Source organism: Protopterus annectens, chromosome 5.part0, assembly GCF_019279795.1.
Source record: "Protopterus annectens isolate FY-2018-M chromosome 5.part0, PAN1.0, whole genome shotgun sequence".
Lineage (NCBI taxonomy): Eukaryota > Metazoa > Chordata > Ceratodontiformes > Protopteridae > Protopterus > Protopterus annectens.
Window position 1 is genome coordinate 1,294,639,231 of NC_056735.1, and position 19,942 is coordinate 1,294,659,172.

Below are 19,942 nucleotides of genomic sequence, written 5' to 3' on the forward strand. Positions count from 1 at the left end.
CTCTAAAGAATAAACCCCACTTTGTAACATTAATGGGTTATAAAGACACTGAAGAAGCAAGTAAATGAAGTTTCTGACTGTATTAATATTTGTATAAAAATTAATTATGTAAATTACATGTTATACTATAAATCAGTGCTATACAATATGAATTCAGAGATATTTTAAATGCAAGGTGGGGGCTCATCACTGACTGCAATATATGCTAGTAATATTTAAGTAATAAAGCAATTTTCCCAACTGTAATATATCAGAGTTTTACAGTGTAACAAGAAATACCGGAAAAGAAGCAAGTTAAAGTTAATATAATGTTGTGATCTTGGGCTGCTGGGGAGATGTAAAAGTGTACTGATCACATTCTATTTTCAATTAAAATATAATAATTTCATATTTTTATAAAGGTAGTTGACTAGACTAATTCCATTATGGTTTGTCAGTCTAACCTTGTTGCCTTTTAGCTTAGAGCTCAGTTTAAGTTACAAACAAGGGAATTAAGCAAATGAGGCCTAAAAAAGAAAAACTTAGGAAAAGCATGGAAAAAAGGTAATTACCTCTTACTTTGTATTAAGGACTTGAATGTACAGAGACTGTGGAGGTAGGTGGTGGTATTTTATGAAAACAGTTATGTTTTTGTCATATGTCTGCAATAAAATGTAACTGATTTTAAAAAGTAGCTCTTTCTTGCATTTGCAAAGTTAACAACTGTTGATTTTTCCATTAGCAACTGTTTTTAGTTAAAAACTAGGTGCAAACAATCATGGGTTTTGATCAGTGTACTCTACATGAAATCTACAATATTTTTTTTCCTGGTATTCACAAAGTTACTTTTTTCATTAGTGATTGCTTTCACTTGGGGACAAGTTCGTAGGTGCAAGCAATTATCCAGGGAAGGTCTCAAAATTTACAAGGTACAAAATAATTAACTTTTAAAGGGAAACTGGCAAGCAGCTCATTGAAAATAGATGAAGACTGTAACGTTACTCACTTCTCACAGTTTTAAACAGTTGCCTCCAATGAAGTCTCATTACTTAATGCATTAAATATAAGATTACCCAATTTAGTTCATTTAAGAGTAGACAATTTTTCCTTAATGCTAACCTTTGACAGCATGAGCATTATTTTAACACTTGGGAAGGAAACAGAGATAAGCTAAAGACAGCCAGCAATCTTTATACATAGAAACACATGATCTAATTTGCACTTCAGGATGGTTAACCCTTAGTTTAGAATAGGCAACATCTGTGGGTATGGTCATCGATGTGGGGCAACTGCTCCTATATGGAGGGGAAGCTTTCTTTATGGAAAGGGTGCTTAGTTGCATTGGTTAGAGTTTGAAAATTAATTCAGTTTTTTTTTTCTTAAGTGTATCTTTTGAAGAGAAAAGTCTAGGAAAATCTGACAAGGATTACAACGATAAAGAGAAGCAATGACATACATTAGGTTGTCTGGCTATCAACAGAACTGGAGAAACCATGTGGTCAGTTTTAGGCTCAAAATGTTCAGGTGAGTCATGTCTGTTGGGTGAGACAGAAGGCCCGGAAATGGATCCAAAATCCAAGGTCAGCAACTAAATGAGGACAAAGAAAGGGAAAACAAATCTGTCAAGGTCAATACAGGGCAATAAGGACGACTCTGTTCTTCAATCGGGATTGGTTTCTATAGGAATCTGGGGACTAAGGGGGTTGGAGGATAAGCACGGAGGAGACCTGGGGCCAATTGTGAAGGACAGCATCTCTCGGTGACTTCCCCGGGGGAGGGATTAGAGCAAAGAACCAGCAGGATTTATTTTTCAGGGGAGATGCAAATAAGTCGCAGCATGGCTGGCCCCATTGGCGGAAAATCACTTTTGCCACTTGTGAGGTAATAAAACAGACCTGCTCAACGTGCCTATCACGTTGGATTTCCCCAGTATATGCACTGCTATCAGAAATTGATTTGAAGAGATTGCTCACTGCCACACACTCATAGCTTCTTGATACAAAGGGTAAAATCAGTTTCCCCCTATTTGTTATTATTTGAGACCTCTTGTATGACTCTTTTTCTAACAGCTTTTGAATTTCAGAAGCTGCTGTTTCCCCTCTGACTGGGTGGAATGTCAGGGAATTTTGTTCTGTAGCGATGGTGGTAGGGAAAAGAGAATTGTATAACTTTTGGAATTAATCATCTGCACCCAAGTATCTTTTGTTATATTTAGCCAAGCTCTCTGGTGCAGGGATAAATGACCCCTGACTGCCTCCATAGGTGGGCAATAATCAGGCCTACTTTCAGAAGCACCGACAGGGTCTTTTGGAAAAAGAACCTCTGGATCCCTGGTTTTGTGGGCCTCCTCTCTGGCATGTGTGGCGTCTACCATTTGAGATCCTCCTCTACCCCTGGGGGAACTCGCTTCATGTGGCTCATGGCAAGGACCTTGGAGATTTCCTGTACCACATCTTTCAACCATCTTGCTGATACCTGGAAAAGGTTCTTTGAAAAGTCAAAAAATATACTCTCACAACAGACAGGGTCTTACCATCTTTCTCGAACCTGGAGAGTGTGTCTTTCACTTTAGGGCAGAATAATGAGCAAAGGGAGTACTGACAAACGATGACTTGAAGGACTCTGCAAAATTACAGACGCATCTAGGCATGCCTTCTAAAGGAAATACCTGAATCTGCCACTTGAGGTTCCTTCAGCTGCTTGTGAAATAAGCCTCAGAGGACTTTGAGATAGAATAAAGGGTCGTTAACTGTGAAGCAATAGAAGACTAGATCTCTGCACTACTAGTCCTTGAGAGAGATTTTGAGAATTCCTTGATCAAATTCATCAGTAATCTGGTAAAATGCGCCAAGCAATTCAGGGACCTGACAGCAAAGGTCACTGATGCATACACATGTTTCCTGAACCTGTCAAGCGCAACAGTCTCGCTGTTAGGAGGATGAACAGAAGAACTCTGTTCCCTTTGTTGGTGGTTGACAACACAACCACAGCATACACTGGTACTCCTTTGTTCCCAAATTCCCCTCCCTTTGGTGGTGCCAGGATCCTATCTGGTCTCTTGGAGATCAGTGCTACAGAATCTGGTTCCTTCCATGCCTGCTGAGAGATCAAAATCAACGAGTCAACTAGGAAATAGCTGGGCCAGTACCAAATGCCTTCAGAAATACCAATTCCTCTTGAGAAGGGTTGTCTGTAGACCACCTGCCCCTCTGTTTCAGGATCTCTAAAATGTCTCCAAATGAGTCGTTATCAGGAGGTGATTGCGGGGACCCATCCCTCTCATCAAAATCTGTGAATGACGCCTGAGGGGAATCCCAAGTACCTCCTCGTGCATTTCCTCTTCCTAGGGACGACTTCTGTGGGTTGTTCCAGAGAAGTTTCGGAAGATATAATTATGTCCCGTGGGGTCACCGGGAGACTTTCAGTTGGCTGTCCCTCTGGAGTAGAATGCAAAGGCTCATGACACAAAGACATCTGAGAAACAGAAGGAAGATCCGAATGGGGAGTAGCCATCTGATCTCTAGAAGAAAACACTCCCTCTACCACCTTGAAGACAGAATGTCCCAGGAAGAAAGAAACTGTTGGTGCCAAGAAGGCACGGCTCTGGACTGAAGGTTCCCTCCAACCCACAGACACCTCACCCAAAGTTGGAGTAGGAGCTGAGCTATCGAATGCTGAGGCTCCAGGGGACAAAGATGGCTCCAACAACTTCAGAATTGACTCTAATATCCAACAAGGAAGCTTCGGGTAAGAGAGCCGTCCTGCTCAAAAACGGTCGTAGCTGCCATCCTCAGAGAAGATATCAGAATCAATGAAAGAGGCATCTTCAGATCCAAAACAGAGTTCCGGAAGTCTTGGATCCAAGAACTCTGAAATTGAAGGACGGATCGGAGAAGCAGCCAGAATTGGTGGGGTTGTAAGACCAGAGGTCTCTGGACCCACTGGAATAGGATCCAGGAGAACTCCCATTTGAATTTGTGTCGAAAGAAACTTCCTCATCATTCTGTCCACATCTGCTTCAGTGAGACTTCTGGATGAACGAGAAGAGGCAATGGAGGGAGATCTGCATCTTTCCAGGAAGGGCGATGGGAGCCTAGAGGGAACTGGATCCATGGACGCATATTTTGTTCTTGGCAGATGTCTGGATTCAGAATGGGTCAGATCTGAAGAGATGGATCTGGTGTATGAAGGTGTCAGATCTTAAGTTTTCAGAGTCTTCTTCCAAGGCCCTGATGTTGGATCTGAAGAAGATTGAGAATAGCTAGGATGCTTCAAAGGCCTCATTTTTGCCTCCTTTTTCTCATGCTTGGAGGTTTGACATACCGTTAGTGGCTCTCTGAAGGCCAATGGAAGAAGGCCTTTGAGGATCAATTGATTTTTTTTCTAAGAAAGCTCTTGAATTAAAGGTTTTATATGTGGAGCATGAAGCCTGCAAATGCCCTGGTCCCAAGCAATAAACTCAAAGACTATGAGAATCGGAGAAATGAATCTTATTGTCCACACTGCTGCATTTTTTTACCCAGATGATTTATCTGCCATGATAATAGCCAAGTGCAGTGCCACACCAGAAAGGTAAAAATTAAGCAAAGAAAAATCACTATTAATTACACAATTTTTAGTAATAATTATTTTTAGAATCAGAAGAAAAAATACAATACAGCTACCAGCAATGCTATTTAGAAAATACCAACAAATGGAAATAGAAAAGAAAGGAGAATTACCAATTGAAATTGCTAAAAAGAAAACATGTACAATGAATGGCAGTAAGAATAGAGACGAACAGAAAAAGCGTGACAAATGTATGAAAACCCATGTTATAGATTAAACTGTGATGACGTAATAAATTTTTTTTTTTTTTTTTTTGTTTGTTAACCTGGGCGAAATTGCATTTTAGAAACAAAGGTGTAAAACGAAGATCAGTCATGCAGATAACAGTAACAAGTACAGTAAGAATAGTAAAGAAATCCAAAACAAAATTAAGCAAGACACAGTGATGTGAAAACCCAATTTCTTAAGTAGGTGAACATACGATATCATGATAAATCACCCCCTCATTTTTTGCTTCTGCCTTCAGTAACCATCAAGCTCTCTATTAACCCAATTTGCTCTTTTGCTTTCTCAGCAGGAAATGGACGTACAGCTTATTCATTCCTCCTAGGAGCGAATGCTAAGTCACTGAGAGGATTAGTGTTACCTAAATTGAAGACAGAAATATTATTTGTCTATATTTCTATCCTCATGGTGCACACCCACTAACTCGCTTTATGGTTTGGTTTACAATGTAATCCCTCATGTAAACCAGCCTTTGTTGAAACGAGCACTCCTATGAAGTAGCCAATCTTTTCTGGGGAATTCTACCATTGAATAATGCACCCCAGACCTGTACCTCCCATCTCCTCCTAAGAGAGGACAACCAGCTAAGCCACACAATTCCTACCTTCTCCAATGCTATGTACAACAGGTGCTTGGCCAGCCACCTGAATTTGTACTGTATTCAGGGCTTTCTCTCTATGTCATTGGAGCCGACAGATCACACAGTAAGTATGAATATGGAAAAGAGTCCTGGTAGTAGAAATGTCATGCCTTGAAATAAAATTTTACATTAATAGAAAGTATAGTTGAGTACACTTACCATAAATGTAGATGTTCAAGTGTATTCATTATTGCAGTCATCACATTTAGGTTATCTGCCTGCAGGTAGCCCTCAGCCAGCCTGAATACCAGAGTTTTGGATTCCTGCGTTGGATGCTGTCTCTTCTTCCATGACGTCAAGTCGTCAGGGTATAAAACATGCAACCGATGCCATTACATCAGTTTTTCTTGCCCCAGATGTCAGGTGCCCCCACAGTGGGAAGCAATTATATGTTATGGTAAACCTACATCAAAATGCAAATACACCAGAAAACGTAAATATACCAAACAAGAAAGAAAAGGTAGAGCCAAGAGAAGTAAGGGGGCTGGAGGGAGGGTAAAGTACAGTCGTGTACACTTACCATAAATGTAGAGGTTCGAGTGTATTCACTGTTGCAGTCATTACAACTGGATTATCCTGCTGGCAGGCTACACTCAGTCGGCCTGAATTCCAAAGTCTAGGTCCTGCGTCGGTTGCTGTCGCCTCTTCCCTGACGTCAGTGTGCCAGGGGTATAAAAGATGCAGCCGACGCCATTTTCTTCAGTTTTTCTTGCCCCAGATGCCAGGTGCCCCAAAAAGGGTAGGCTAAAATTATGTCAATAAAACATGCATGCACCAAAGTATATATTTTGCCTTCATCTACAAGCAAATACACCACATAGGTTGTATAAAATAGAGAAGTGCAGATAAGGTCCAGCAAAGAAATGGGGGATGGTGGGTGGGTAACCTGGACTGCAACAGTGAATACACTTGAACATCTACATTTACAGTAAGTGTACACAACTGTACTATGTTCTTCGTGTTTCACTGTTGCAGTCATTACAATTGGGTTGAATCCCAAAGCTAAGGTTGGGAGGCTGGAGCTAAATAGAATTAGGAGCGGCTATTAGGCCCTGCAGAACTGCAGTGGCAAAGCCTGCTCTGGATTTAGAGTAGAGTGGTGAGTGATAGTGCTTTGTGAAGGTGTGCACTGAACTCCAAGTAGCAGTCTCTAAAATGTCTTTGGTTGGTACTCCCCTGAGGAAGGCTGCTGAAGTGGCTGCTACTCTGGTTGAATGTGGCCTAATGCCCTTAGGTACTGGCTTGCCATGTTGTGAATAGCAGAAACGAATCCAGTGGCCTGTGGCCTATCCACTTTGAAATAGTCTGCTTTGAGATAGCCTTTCCTTGTGATGCTGCAGCATATGCCACTAGTAATTGCTCTGTCTTTCTGAAAGCTTTGGTTCTGTTCAAATAGAAGTGTAGCTGTCTGTGTATGTCCAAAGAATGGAGAATTCTCTCCCCCTTATTCTGTGGGTTTGGATAAAAAGGTAGGCAGATGAATAGTTTGGTTAAGGGCCACACTGGACACTACGTTAGGCATAAATGTCGGGTTTGTCCTCAGAGAAACCCTGTCTGGATAAAATATAAAAGGTTCCACAGCCATGAGTGCCTGTAGCTCTGAGACTCGTCTTGCAGAAGTTATTGCTAGGAGCAGAGCTGTTTTCCAAGATCAAAACTTTATATCAGCTGTAGCGGCTGGCTCAAAAGGAGGCAGGGTGAATTTTTCCAAGACATAATTGAGGTCCCATGCAGGTATTGGTGATCTCCTTAGAGGCCTTACATTTTTGGCCCCTCTGAGGTACTGCCTTAATAAAGGATGAGAAAAGATTGGTGGCTCTGTATTGTAATGAGCCGAAATGGCAGAGGCATGAATTTTTATAGATGAAAAGGATAGGCCTTTGTCCAGCACCTCAGTCAAGTATTTCAAAATCTGAGGAATATTTGGTACAGCTGTGTCAATTCCTTGTGCCTGGTTCCAAGCACAGAATCTCTTCCATTTTCCAGCATAGGATTTTCTAGTACTAGGCCTCCTGGCCTCCAAAATGACATCCATCACCGCTTTAGTGAGAGGTGTGTTTTGTATGACTATATTATCTGCCATGCTGCCAGATTTAAGGTCTTGAGTTGGCTGTGCAGGATCTGATTGTTCTGCTGGGACAGTAGATGAGGCATCTGAGGTAAGGTCCAGGCTGGGCATTGAGACAAGTTCCTTAGGATTGGATACCAGTACTGGCGTGGCCAGTCTGGGGCAATCAGTATCATTTTTGGCTTCTCCTGTCTGACTTTTAGGAGTACCTAGGGGAGGAGAGTCAGTGGAGGAAAGGCATATACTGTTAAGTTTTTCCAGCTGAAAGATAGGGCATCAACTTTCCATGCTTGTCTGTGATAAGTCCTTGTGCAGAATCCCTTCAGTTGGCAGTTGTGAGGTGAGGCAAATAGATCTATGTCCGGGCATCCCCATTTCCTTGTTACCATGCTGAAGACTTCTGGATCCAATTTCCACTCGTGGGGATCCATGAGGTTTCTGATTAGTTCGTCTGCCAGAGTATTTGTCTTTCCTGGCAGGAATTGTGCCTGCAGATGTACTTGGTAAGTCAATGCTGTGTCGCACAAAGTCATGGCTAGTCTGCAAAGGGGGTAAGAATGAGTGCCTCCCTGCTTGTTTATATACCACATGACCATGGTATTGTCTGTCTTTATCAGTAGTTGTCCCGGATAAAGTAGGTCCTTGAAGGCTGTCAGGGCATTTTGAACAGCTAGCATCTTTTTTTGATTGATATGTAGATGCATTTGGTTTGTGGACCATGTGCCTTGAATACATCTTCCTGCCATGTGGGCTCCCCAAGCATAATCTGATGCATTCGTTGTTAAAGTCCGTGTGGTTGGGGGTAGAGTGAATGGCTGTCCCTTGTTCTGGTGTCAGGCCTTCACCCACCATCGACACTCCTGTTGCAGGCAGGGAATGAGAGTAACTATTGTTTCGAGGCTGTGGCAATGTTGAGTCCAAACACTTTTTAGGAACCATTGAAGTTTTCTCATATGCAGTCTTGCATATGGAATTAGTAGAATGCAGGATGCCATGAAGCCCAAAGCCTGCAGAATTTTCCTTGTAGATAAGTGGGCCTTTGTTGCCAACAGTTTGAAATAGGTAGTCAGTTGCCTTTGTTTGTCTGGCGTGAGATAAGCCATCTGGGCAGTTGTATTTAAGCTTGCACCCAGGAATATTATCTCTTGAGAGGGTACTAGTTTTGATTTCTGTTCGTTGACTGTGTACCCTAGGCATGGTATTAATCTCTTTACAAACGCAAGATGCTGTAGTAGAATGTCCTTGTTCTCTGCTTGAATGAGGAAGTCGTCCAAGTTGTTGCGTCTTTCGGCTTTTCCCGGTTAGGGGTTGCCACAGCGGAACTCCGGTCTGCTAATGACTGGCAGTAGATTTTTACGTGCTGAGTTGCCAGCTCTTGACGCACAACCTTCAACGAAGGTATGCCCATTCATGCATGTCTCACACAGAAGACACTCTAGCTGAGAATCGAACAGGTCGTCTTACTGTGAGGCGACAACGCTACCGCAGCACCACCACCGCAGGATAGGCAGTCGTCCAAGTAAGGATATATTTGTATTCCTCTTTGCCTGCAGTATGCAATTACTGATGCCAGGCACTTTGTGAAGACCCTGGGCGCAGTAGATAAGCCAAAGGGCAGTGCAGAGAATTGGCAGTGCATTGAACCAGCTTTGAATCTGAGGTATCTTCTGCATGTTTGTCTGATTAGGACATGCAGGTATGCCTCTTTTAGATCTAAAGTCACAAGCCAAGCCTTCTTGCCCAACATGGACAGAAGCTGCTGTAGAGTCAACATTTTGAATTTTGGAATATCCAGATATGTGTTTAGAATAGATAGGTCCAGTATTGGTCTCCAGGCTTTGTCCTTTCTGGGTACCAAGAACGGTCTTGAATAGAATCCTTGTCCCTGCTCTTGCTTTGGTACTTGTTGAATGGCCCTCATGTCCATGAGGGATGAGACTTGTTTTTGTGCCTCTGCCCACTAATGTTTTGGCAGGTCTGGCCAACCATTTGCCCTTGGCAGGGGATGGAAATGAAAAGTGCTAGTTTTCCCCCTAAAGGTGCTGCCAGAAGACAAGTGCTTGGTGCAGGCAGGGGGAAGTCATTAGGACTGTTTCCTGTATGGCTGTGATTTGTCTTCTCCAGTTTTGGAGGTAGAAGCACCCCATTGTTTAGACCTGTACAAACCTTGGGGCTGGGATCTGCCTCTAGGGCGTCTGTATCTGCCCCTTTGTGGCCTGTCTGATACTAGAAAGGACCAATTCTTTGTAGGCCAGTGTCTGCTAAATCTTGGTGGCTGTACCTGTAAGAAATCCTTGACTGTTTGCATAGATTTAGCTTTGTCCTCCATTTTCTTTAACACCTCTTCTGCTTTAACACCAAACAAAGCATCATGCTGTAATGGAGCATCTAATAATTTTGCTTTAACATGATCAGGTAGATTTTGTTCCTTTAACCAAGCATGCCTCCTAATGACAGAACCCATAACTGCGGCCCTGCAGGAGGCCTCCAGAGAATCAAAACCACAATGCAAAGTATGCTTTCCAACTTGTTCAGCTGCATGCAATACATCCTGCATTTCTTTGTTTTCTGCACATTCAGAATTTATCAACATTTTCTGTTTAAGCAGTGACATAATATATTGCTGATATTTGAGCATATGAAACTGATAATTTAAAGCCTTTATAGCCAAGGTAGCAGAAGTGTAAATCCTTTTTCCCCATCTGTCCAGTGCCCTAGAATCCCTGTCAGAGGGAGTAGGGTTTTTGCAGTGGAAGCCTTGACCCCTTTGGGACCCTGAGAGATAGTTTCTGGGTCAGCAGTAGGGTTTTTGAAAAGGAATTTATGAGAGTCAGGAACCCTGTAGTACATGTCCGGCTTAACAGGGAGCTGGAGGTAAGGAGTCAGGGGTCAGAATGGACTCTGAAAATACATCATCTACAATGTCTAACACAGGTGGAATAGCTAGGGGCCTGTGTTGTGGCAGTAAAAGGAAGTCTCTGAGCCTTTTCTTAGATTCTGAATAATCTTGGCTCTCCCAGTGGAAATGCTCCCTCATGGTATGCAAAGTTTCCCCAAAAGAATAATCCTCAGGAGAGGCTGAAGGGATAGATTATTCAGCATCAGAATCCTCATAGGGAGGAACAGAGTATTCCTGATCAGAAGAAGAATCACATGAAATGGAAACCTGATCTGAAGATTCATATTCTGTCTCTTGCCTAGGCCTCCTATCAGGAGGGGGATGGGAACCCCTGATCAAAGTAATTAGGTCTTCGGCCATTTTGAGCATCTGTTTTTTAGGCATGGAGGCCTGTCCATGAGGCTGTTGTACTTGTTTCTTTGTCTTTAAAGGTGCTTTAGTCTTTGTCTTTGAAGCTGAAGTCGTTTTAACATATAATTGAGTAGGTCTGAAAATATCCTCAGAAGCCGATGCCTGCTCAGCGGCTCCGGATCCATCTGAGGGAATAGTTTCCGAAGGTCCAATACCTTGAGCTTCCAGCGGCCTGGTCGACTCCACATGGGTGTTGGTAGCAGCCTGCGAGTCTAAAGTAGCGGTCGTCAGGGGCTGCAAAGGCACCTCACTGAGAACCGGCGACTGGCTTAGAAGCCTCGTCGTCGGTTTTGGACCTCGGATGCCTGTCCTTTTCTTTACGTTTCTTGTGAATTCCGGTAGTCGGATGGCTATCCGATGACATTGTAAAGTTAAATCTTCTGCCAAAACAGTGAAATGCAAAATCGTACCGATGCTTAATAGTGCGTTGGTTAAATCTAGCAAAAAACCGATAACTACCAACGTCGTGGTCAGGGCCTAGGCAAGGAATACAGTAAGAATGAAAGTCCTTATGAGGTATTTGTTTCCTACAAGAAATACAGTTATTAACTTTTTCTGACATCGGTCTGGAGCAAGAAAAGTCTCCCCAATGGGGTACTTAGCTGTTAGTGTAGACTTCAGATCTGAAATTTGAACACGAAAATCTCAGGAGTCGGCCGACCGGCACTTGCGAAATGCTTTTGCTTCGGGCACCGCCCGGCAAGAAAGACTGAAGAAAATGGCGTTGGCTGCATCTTTTATACCCCTGGCGCACTAACGTCAGGGAAGAGGCGACAGCAACCGACGCAGGACCTAGACTTTGGAATTCAGGCCGACTGAGGGTAGCCTGCCAGCAGAATAACCCAATTGTAATGACTGCAACAGTGAATATACTCGAACATCTAAATTTATGGTAAGTGTACACAACTGTACTATGTTCTTCGTGTTTCACTGTTGCAGTCATCACATTTGGGTTGATTCCCAAAGCTAAGGAAGGGAGGAGGAAGTTAGATAGCATTAGGGCCAGCTATTAAGCCCTGCAAAACTGCAGTGGCAAAACCAGCTCTGGAGTTAGAAAAAAGAGGCATGTGGTAATGCTTGGTGAAGGTATGAACAGAGCTCCAGGTAGCAGCTTCTAGGATGTCCCTGGTAGGGACTCCTCTGAGAAAGGCTGCAGAGGTAGATGCAGCCCTGGTGGAATGTGATCTTATCCCTTGTGGGGTAGGTTTTCCATGGTGCTTGTAGCAAAAATAAATTCAACGGTCTATCCATTTGGAAATGGTTTGGTTTGAAATGGCCGGGTTTGAAATGGCCGTCCCTTCTGCCCCTGCAGCAAAGCCAACAAGCAGCTGTTCAGATTTTCTGAGAGGCTTAGTCCTGGCCAAATAAAATCTAAGTTGTTTGTGCACGTCCAGAGTGTGCAGTATTTGTTCTCCTTTGTTATGTGGATTAGGGAAGAAAGTAGGCAAGTGAATGGACTGATTTAGGGCCACACTAGACACCACCTTGGGCATAAAGGAAGGATTGGCCATGAGGGAAACCCTGTCTGCATGGAAGATAATGAAGGGTTCCACTGCCATGAGGACCTGTAATTGAGACAGTCTTCTTGCTGAAGTGATGGCTAGAAGGAATGCTGTTTTCCAAGAAAGGAATTTCAACTCTGCTGTTGCTGCTGGGTCAAAGGGAGGGAGAGTGAGCTTTTCCAATACAAAGTTAAGGTCCCAGGCTGGAGTAGGGTCTCTCCGGGAGGGAGGGGGGTCTTAAATTTCTGGCTCCTCTAAGGAATTGTTTCAGCAGATGGTGAGAGAAGAGTGGTGGCTCAGTATTATGAGCTGAAATGGCAGAGGTATGAATTTTAATTGACGAGAAGGATAGGCCCTTGTGGAGCATTTCTGTTAAGTATTGAAGAATATGAGGTAAGCTGGACACCGTTGTGCCCATCACCTGAGTCTGGCTCCAGGAACAGTATCTCTTCCACTTTTCTGCATAAGATTTTTTAGTACTAGGTCTTCTGGCCTCCAAAATGATATCTAGCACCTGCTTACTGAGGGATGCTATTGGGGAGCTGAAGGAATTAACTAGGCTGCAATCTTCATGGTTTGTAGCTGAGGGTGCAGAATCTGGCCCTCCTGCTGGGACAGAAGGGAAGGGGTCTGAGGCAGGTGCCATGGTTCCAGCAGTGACATACTGTGCAAGAGGAGGTACCAGTGCTGGCGTGGCCAGTCTGGTGCAATCAGTATTGTCCTTGGCTTGTCCTGTTTGATCTTTAGCAGAACCTTCGAGAGAAGAGGCAGATGGGGAAAGGCATAAACCAAAAGGCTTTCCCAGGGCATCCACTTTCCAAGCGTGACTGTGGGGAGTCCTTGTGCAGAATTTGTCCAACTGGTAGTTCTGAGGGCAGGCAAAGAGGTCTACCTCTGGAGTCCCCCATTTGTTCCTCAAGAGGTTGAATATTTTTGGTTCCAGTTTCCATTCGTGTGGGTCCATGAGATTTCTGCTTAAGTCACCTGCCACTGAATTTAGCTTGCCTGGCAGTAACTGAGCTTGTAGGTGCACTTGGAAGCTCAAGGCTGTGTTCTACAGAGCCATGGCTAGTCTGCAGAAGGGGTATGAATGGGTTCCCCCTGCTTGTTTATGTACCACATAACTGTGGTGGTGTCTGTCTTTACCAACAATTGTCCTGAAAGAATGCGGTCTTTGAAGGCCGTCAGGGAATTCTGTACAGCTAACATTTCTTTTTGCTTGATATGCAGGTGCATCTGTCTCGGGTTCCATTTGCCCTGAATACACTGCCCTACCAAGTGTGCCCCTCATGCAAAGTCTGATGAGTCTGTTGTTAGGGTTTGGGCGGCAGGGGGTAAAGTGAAAGGGAGCCCCTTGTTGTGGTAGCAGGCCTCAGCCCACCAAAGGAACTCTTGTCTTTATACAAGGAATGATAGGAATCATTGATTCCAGGTCCTGAGAATGTTGACACCATAGGCTTTTTAGATATCATTGTAGTTTCCACATATGCAGTCTTGCATATGGAATTAGTAGAATACAAGAGGCCATGAACCCCAAGGCTTGCAGAATTTTCCTTGCAGATAGCTGGGTCTTTATGGCTAACAGTTTGAAGTAGGTTGTCAGATAAACTTGTTTCTCTAGAGTGAGGAAAGCCATATGGGAAGTTGTGTTCAAGCTTGCCCCCAGGAATACAATCTCTTGGCAGGGTACCAAGTGAGATTTCTTTTAGTTTATGGTGTACCCCAGAGAAGTTAGAAGTTTCTTTACAAATGCCAGATGTTGTAATAGCAAGTACTGGCTTTCTGCCTGAATCAGACAATCGTCCAAGTATGGGTATATATGAATATTTCTCTGCCTACAAAATGCAATGGCTGGAGCTAGATACTTTGTGAATACCCTAGGCGCAGTAGATAAGTCAATGGAGCCTGCCCTGAAGCATAGGTATTTTCAGCAAGATTCCATTATTGGGATGTGCACGTAAGCTGCCTTTAAGTCTAAGGTTGCCAACCAGGCATCTTTGCCTAGCATAGGAAACAGCTATTGAAGTGTTAGCATTTTGAATTTTGGGATTTCCTGAAAGGTGTTTAGAATAGAGAGGTCCAGGATAGGACACCAGGAGCTGTCTTTTGAATAAAAGCCTTGTCCCCTTTGTTCTGCTGGGACAGGTTGAATAGCCCTGATACTTAGAGAGAGGACCTGCGGTTGGGCCTCCGCCCATTGATTTGGGGGTAGGTCTGGCCAACCGTTTGGCGTTGGTAGGGAGTGTAAGTGGAATCTGTATCCTTGGGAAACTATGCTCAAAACCCATTTGTCCCGTCTAATTAGTTCCCAGTTTTTTGCATGCAAGACGAGCTATCCTCCTAAGGGAGCAGGCAGTTGAGCAGGACTTGGGAGGGTTAAGTCATTGTGCCATTTTTCCATAGGGTGGAGGTTTACTGTTCCCTGCTTTGGGAGTGGGAGCCCCCTCACTGCTTAGACCTGTACGCAGTCTGAGACTGTAACCTAGGTAGCCTGCTGTTCCTGGGTTTGGACTGAGAGGGCCTGAAGAGACTGGAAAGGACCAATTCTTTGAAGGCCAATGTCTACTAAATCTGGGAGGCTGTACTTGTAGGAAATCTTTAACAGTTTGCATAGATTTAGCTTTTTCCTCCATCCTTTTGAGGACTTCTTCTGCTTTGTTGCCAAACAGGCGGTCTTGGTTTAAGGGAGCATCCAGTAATTTAGCTTTAACATGATCTGGCAAGTTTTGCTCCTTAAGCCAAGCATGTCTTCTAAGTAGAGATCCAGTGACAGCAGCCCTGCAAGATGCTTCCAAAGAATAAAAAACACATTGCAAAGTATGTTTACCAACTTGTTCTGCAGAATGCATTAAATCCTGTAATTTTTTGTGTTCAGCACAGACAGGAATCAACATAATTTTCTGTTTAAGTAGTCCCACAATATGCTGCTGATACTTTAACATATGAAACTGGCAATTTAATGCCCTAATGGCCAAAGTAGCAGAAGTCTATACCTTCTTACCCCATCTGTCTAAGGCTCTAGAATCTCTATCAGGGGTAGGATTTTTGGCAGCAGTAGCCTTAATGCCTTTAGGTCCTTGGAAAATGGTCTCAGGATCCGCAGTAGGATTCTTGTAGAGGAACTTATAAGAATCAGATACTCTGTAATACCTGTCAGGTTTCCCGGGAGCTGGAGGTAAAGTGTCTGGGGAAAGGCTAGAATCCAAGAAAGCATCATCTACAATGTCCAGAACAGGAGGGATAGCTAAAGGCCTGTGTTGAGGAAGAAGTAAGAATTCCCTAAGCTTCTCTTTGGAGTCAGAGAAACCCTAGCTTTCTCAGCGGAAATGCTCCCTAAGAGTGTGCAAGGTTTCACCAAAAGAAAAATCTTCTGGAGGGGAGGCAGAGGGACTGGAATCCTCTGCATCAGAATCCTCATAAGTAGATAAGGGCAAATCCTGGTAATCTGAAGGAACAGAAATATCAGATTCCTGATCAGAAGAATCAGAAGGAAAATCAGTTCTAGGTCTCAGAGGGGGAAGGCTGGCTTCCCTTAATTAAGGTAATAAGGTCTTCAGCCATTCTAAGCATTTGTTTTTTAGGCATATGGGCCTGAGCATGCGGTTTGGACGTTGGTTTTCTAGGCGTGGTGCGAGTTTTAGGCCTAAAAGATGAAGATGGCATCAGTTTAAAATGCAAGTCTGTAGGCCTAAATACACCCTCAGAAGCTGGTGCCTGCACAGCGGCTTCGGACCCATCCAAGGTAGGGACATCCGCAGGTTCCATAGTCGAAGAAGCATCTCGCGGCATACCAGACTCCGAATGGGTCTCAGCAGAGGCCTGTGAATCTGAAGTAGCAGGTATCAGGGGCTGTGAAAGCGCCTCACTGAGTACCGGCAGACTGGCGACTAGCTTAACAGAAGCATCGTTGGCAGTTTTGGACCTATGCGGCTTGTCTCTGTCTTTATCTTTACGTTTTTTAGGAAGATCGGTAGTCGGATGGCCTAACGAAGTCATTTCAGAGTACTGATACAGAGTACCAGAATAGTTTGCTGCAAAAATAGCCCTACGACGAATAGTTCGGGGGTTGAAAAAGGCACAAAACCGACAGCAAGGTACGTCATGGTCTGGGCCTAAGCAAGGACTGCAGTATGAATGAAAATCTTTATGAGGCATTTGCTTTCCACAGGTAAGACTATTGTTAACTTTTACTGACATCGGTTGAAGCAAGAAAAAAAGATCCCCAACAGGGTACTTATCTTTTTTGAAGACTTCGGTTCTGAAACTTGAAAACGAAAATTTCAGGAGTCGGCCGACCGGCACTTGCAAACAACTTCTGCTTCGGGTACCGCACGGCCAGAAAGACTGATGTAATGGCGTTGGCTGTATGTTTTATATCCCTGACAACCTGACATCATGGAAGAAGAGACAGCATCCAATGCAGGAACCCAAGACTCTGGTATTCAGGCCGGCTGAGGGCTACCTGCAAGCAGATAACCCAAACGTGATGACTGCAACAGTGAAACACGAAGAACATCAATGATGAGCTAGAGGGAAGCAGAATGTAAGAAATGTCCACAATTATTGGTGGGTATTGATGCAGAGAAAGTATCTGATGATTAGGGCAATGGAAGTATCTGCATTCCTTGACAGAATAAGGTTAATTAAGAGGATATATGAAAGGTCAGATATGAGAATTCAGGCGGGAGAGGTCCTCTCCAACATTCTGTGTTTGAATAGAGAAACAAGGTAGGGATGTCCTTTTGCCTCTGTTACTTGCTTTGTACTTAGAGCAACTGGCAAAGAAAATAAGAAAATTCAAGGATATAAATGGTATGGTAATCAAACCATTTTAGCTTTATTTGCAGATTATATTATTTTGGACTTGATAAATGCAGAAAAGGACATTTGGTGCTGTGGAATATTTTGAGACAGTTTCAAATATTTGTGGGATATAAAATGAATGAATGAAAACAATACAAAGGCTATGGTAGAAAACTATGTACTCATACATGAACTGGTTCAGCAATATCCATATTTATGGGGACATAGGATGAAGTATACAGGGGGCACAGGGCTCCAAATGGAGAGATGATAAATCAGCAAGCAAAGGAAAGTAGTACTGCTGGAAATGAAATCATCATCAAGCCTTGGTGAGTAACTTCGTGAGGTCAGCCCCGTTTTTCATAAGATCTCACCAAGATGACACGGATATCTAAACTGTACTTTATATAGCATATATCATGGACAATAGCAGGTTAAAAAATAAAAAAAGAAAGCTGGGTGCACAACAACCAGGATAAAAAGTGTGTAATCCCAGTAGGCGCACTAGTGCCAGGACTGGAAAAAATTACAGTGTAGAATCCTCAAGACATGGAAACATTCCTACAATGGGGCTAGGCCAGGCCCAGGGGGAGGAAGGACCCCTTGTTGTAAAAGGAAGTAGCAGTCCACAAAAAATCACAAAAACTGACAGGCCAAAAAAAGAGCCATAAAGACAGTAGAGTGGACTACTGAGGATAAGAAAAAAATATGTATTTTTACTATTATGCAAAAAGCCCAGACTTTCTAGACAGATGTACAAAAAGATTAAGAGAGAAATTAGATGAAAGAAAAATACTTCCATAAGAAAAACTGTCAGGAGCTTCAAATAAAAAAAAATCATGTTCATTAATACAACAGATTTAGGAAAAAACACTATATAGACCACAAATCATTGGACTGTTTGGAAAAAGAAGTTACTGAGGAAGTGTGAAAATATAAAGAACAAATTCTAGAGACTGTTAAAAGCTATAAAAAAGAAATATAGACATGGGAAATAAAGATCTGATATGGTGCAATATTTGTACAAAGTAGAAAGCCAAATCAATCAAGGCAAGTATTCAAAGAGAAATACAGGCAAAGGCATCCAGCTATGGGAAATTTTACAATAAGATCACAAAGAGGGAATGTAGAACAGAAGATTAGTAAAGTAGAAGTTAAAACATAAAAAAAGTTGATTTTATGGAATACCTGCAAAGTGAAGGATTTAGTGTAGAAAGTCCAACACAGGTTATATCACAGCATGATGGAACGACGAGTCCCCAAAGTAAGGAGAAACAGGAAGAGCAGGGGACATCTGAAGAAGAAATATGGACATGGGAAAGAAAAATAATTAATATTGTGCAATATTTACGTAAAGGAGAAAGCAAAACTAATCAATACAAAAAGAGCAGCACCAAAAACATCTGAAGAGAAATACAGGCAAAGGCATCCAGACATGGAAAATTTTACAATACAAAAAAATAAGAAAACAAAGAGGAACAGCAGAAAAGAGGATTAGTAATGGAGAAGTTAAAGAAATGCAAACTGATGTTATGGATTACCTGCAAAGTGAAGGATTTAGTGTAGAAAATCTAACTCTGATAACATCACAGCAGAATAGAGCAATGGAACTCCGAATTAAGGAGAAACCAGTGGAGCAGGATAGAGCAATGGAACTCCGAATTAAGGAGAAACCAGTGGAGCAGAAAACATCTGATCAGTTGCCACATGAAGAGACTTGAGCCGTTCATAGGAAACCAATACAAACATTCAGTTGGAGTTGCACAACAAGGGAAGGAACATGAAACTGTGGCAACTCTGACACAGTCAATGTTATGGAGTGATAGGCCAGTGAGTTCCCATATGAAAGAGTAATGGATGACAGGATGAAACTGAAGACAATGTGGCACGGGAAGATGCTCTGGAGCTTTCTATAGCATGCCTGCAGGAAATGGTGAACAAAGAATGTGCCCCCATTTAGAAGAAAATGATCCAACAGAAGAGTTGCTTGGTTTAATGCAGATGGACAGACATATTAAGAGCAATGAAAGAAAGAGACTACAGAAAGTCGCTAAAACCCAAAAAGTTAGAAGTTTGATAAAACAAATGAAGACAGTAATTAGGACTGTCCATAGACAGTCATGTGATATAACAGAAGTAAAAGGATATATTACTGTGCAGCTAAATTAATAACTAAGTCTTACCACATAAACACAGGGTAGTAAAGGAAAGGAAGGGGAGAAATCGAAAGCCAACACAGAAGTATCAAATAGAGAAAACTATAAAGCAATTGACACAAGAGTCGCTGTTAGAAGAGTATAAAAGAGGAAACAGATCAACAAAAATACTCAGAAGATAGATAAAAGTGATGCACATTATCAGAAAAGATCAGGATCTATCATGCACTATCACGAATAATAAACTAAAAATCTAAGCACAGACAGAAAAACTTGGAAGATATGCAAGTAAATATAAAGAAAAAGTACAAAATAAGCAATTTATTGACGATCCAAAAAGGTTTTATAGAGAACGGGGAAACAAGGCAAAAGGAACTGAAACACCACCAAAAAAAGAAGAAATAGATACATTTTGGAGAAATATGCATGAAGATGCTATGGAACATAAAGATGCTAATGGATAGTAGTAGTAAAAGAAAGAATAAGTTATTCAAATGTACTGGATATGAAATGGGATGAAGTACTGTCCAGAGAGATTGAAACAAAGTTAAGAAAAGCTGCTGATTAGAAAACCACAAGCCCAAATGCAGTACATAACTCCTGGCTAAAAGTATTAACATCTTTACATGAAGATTTAGCCATGTATTTATA

General features: G+C 42.6%; 1 protein-coding gene across 1 annotated transcript in view; it reads right to left on the reverse strand.

Annotated features, from left to right (window-relative positions):
- Positions 1-19,942, reverse strand: part of WDR75 (WD repeat domain 75) — a 1,027,793-nt gene that overhangs the window by 459,145 nt on the left and 548,706 nt on the right. The window lies entirely within an intron of this gene.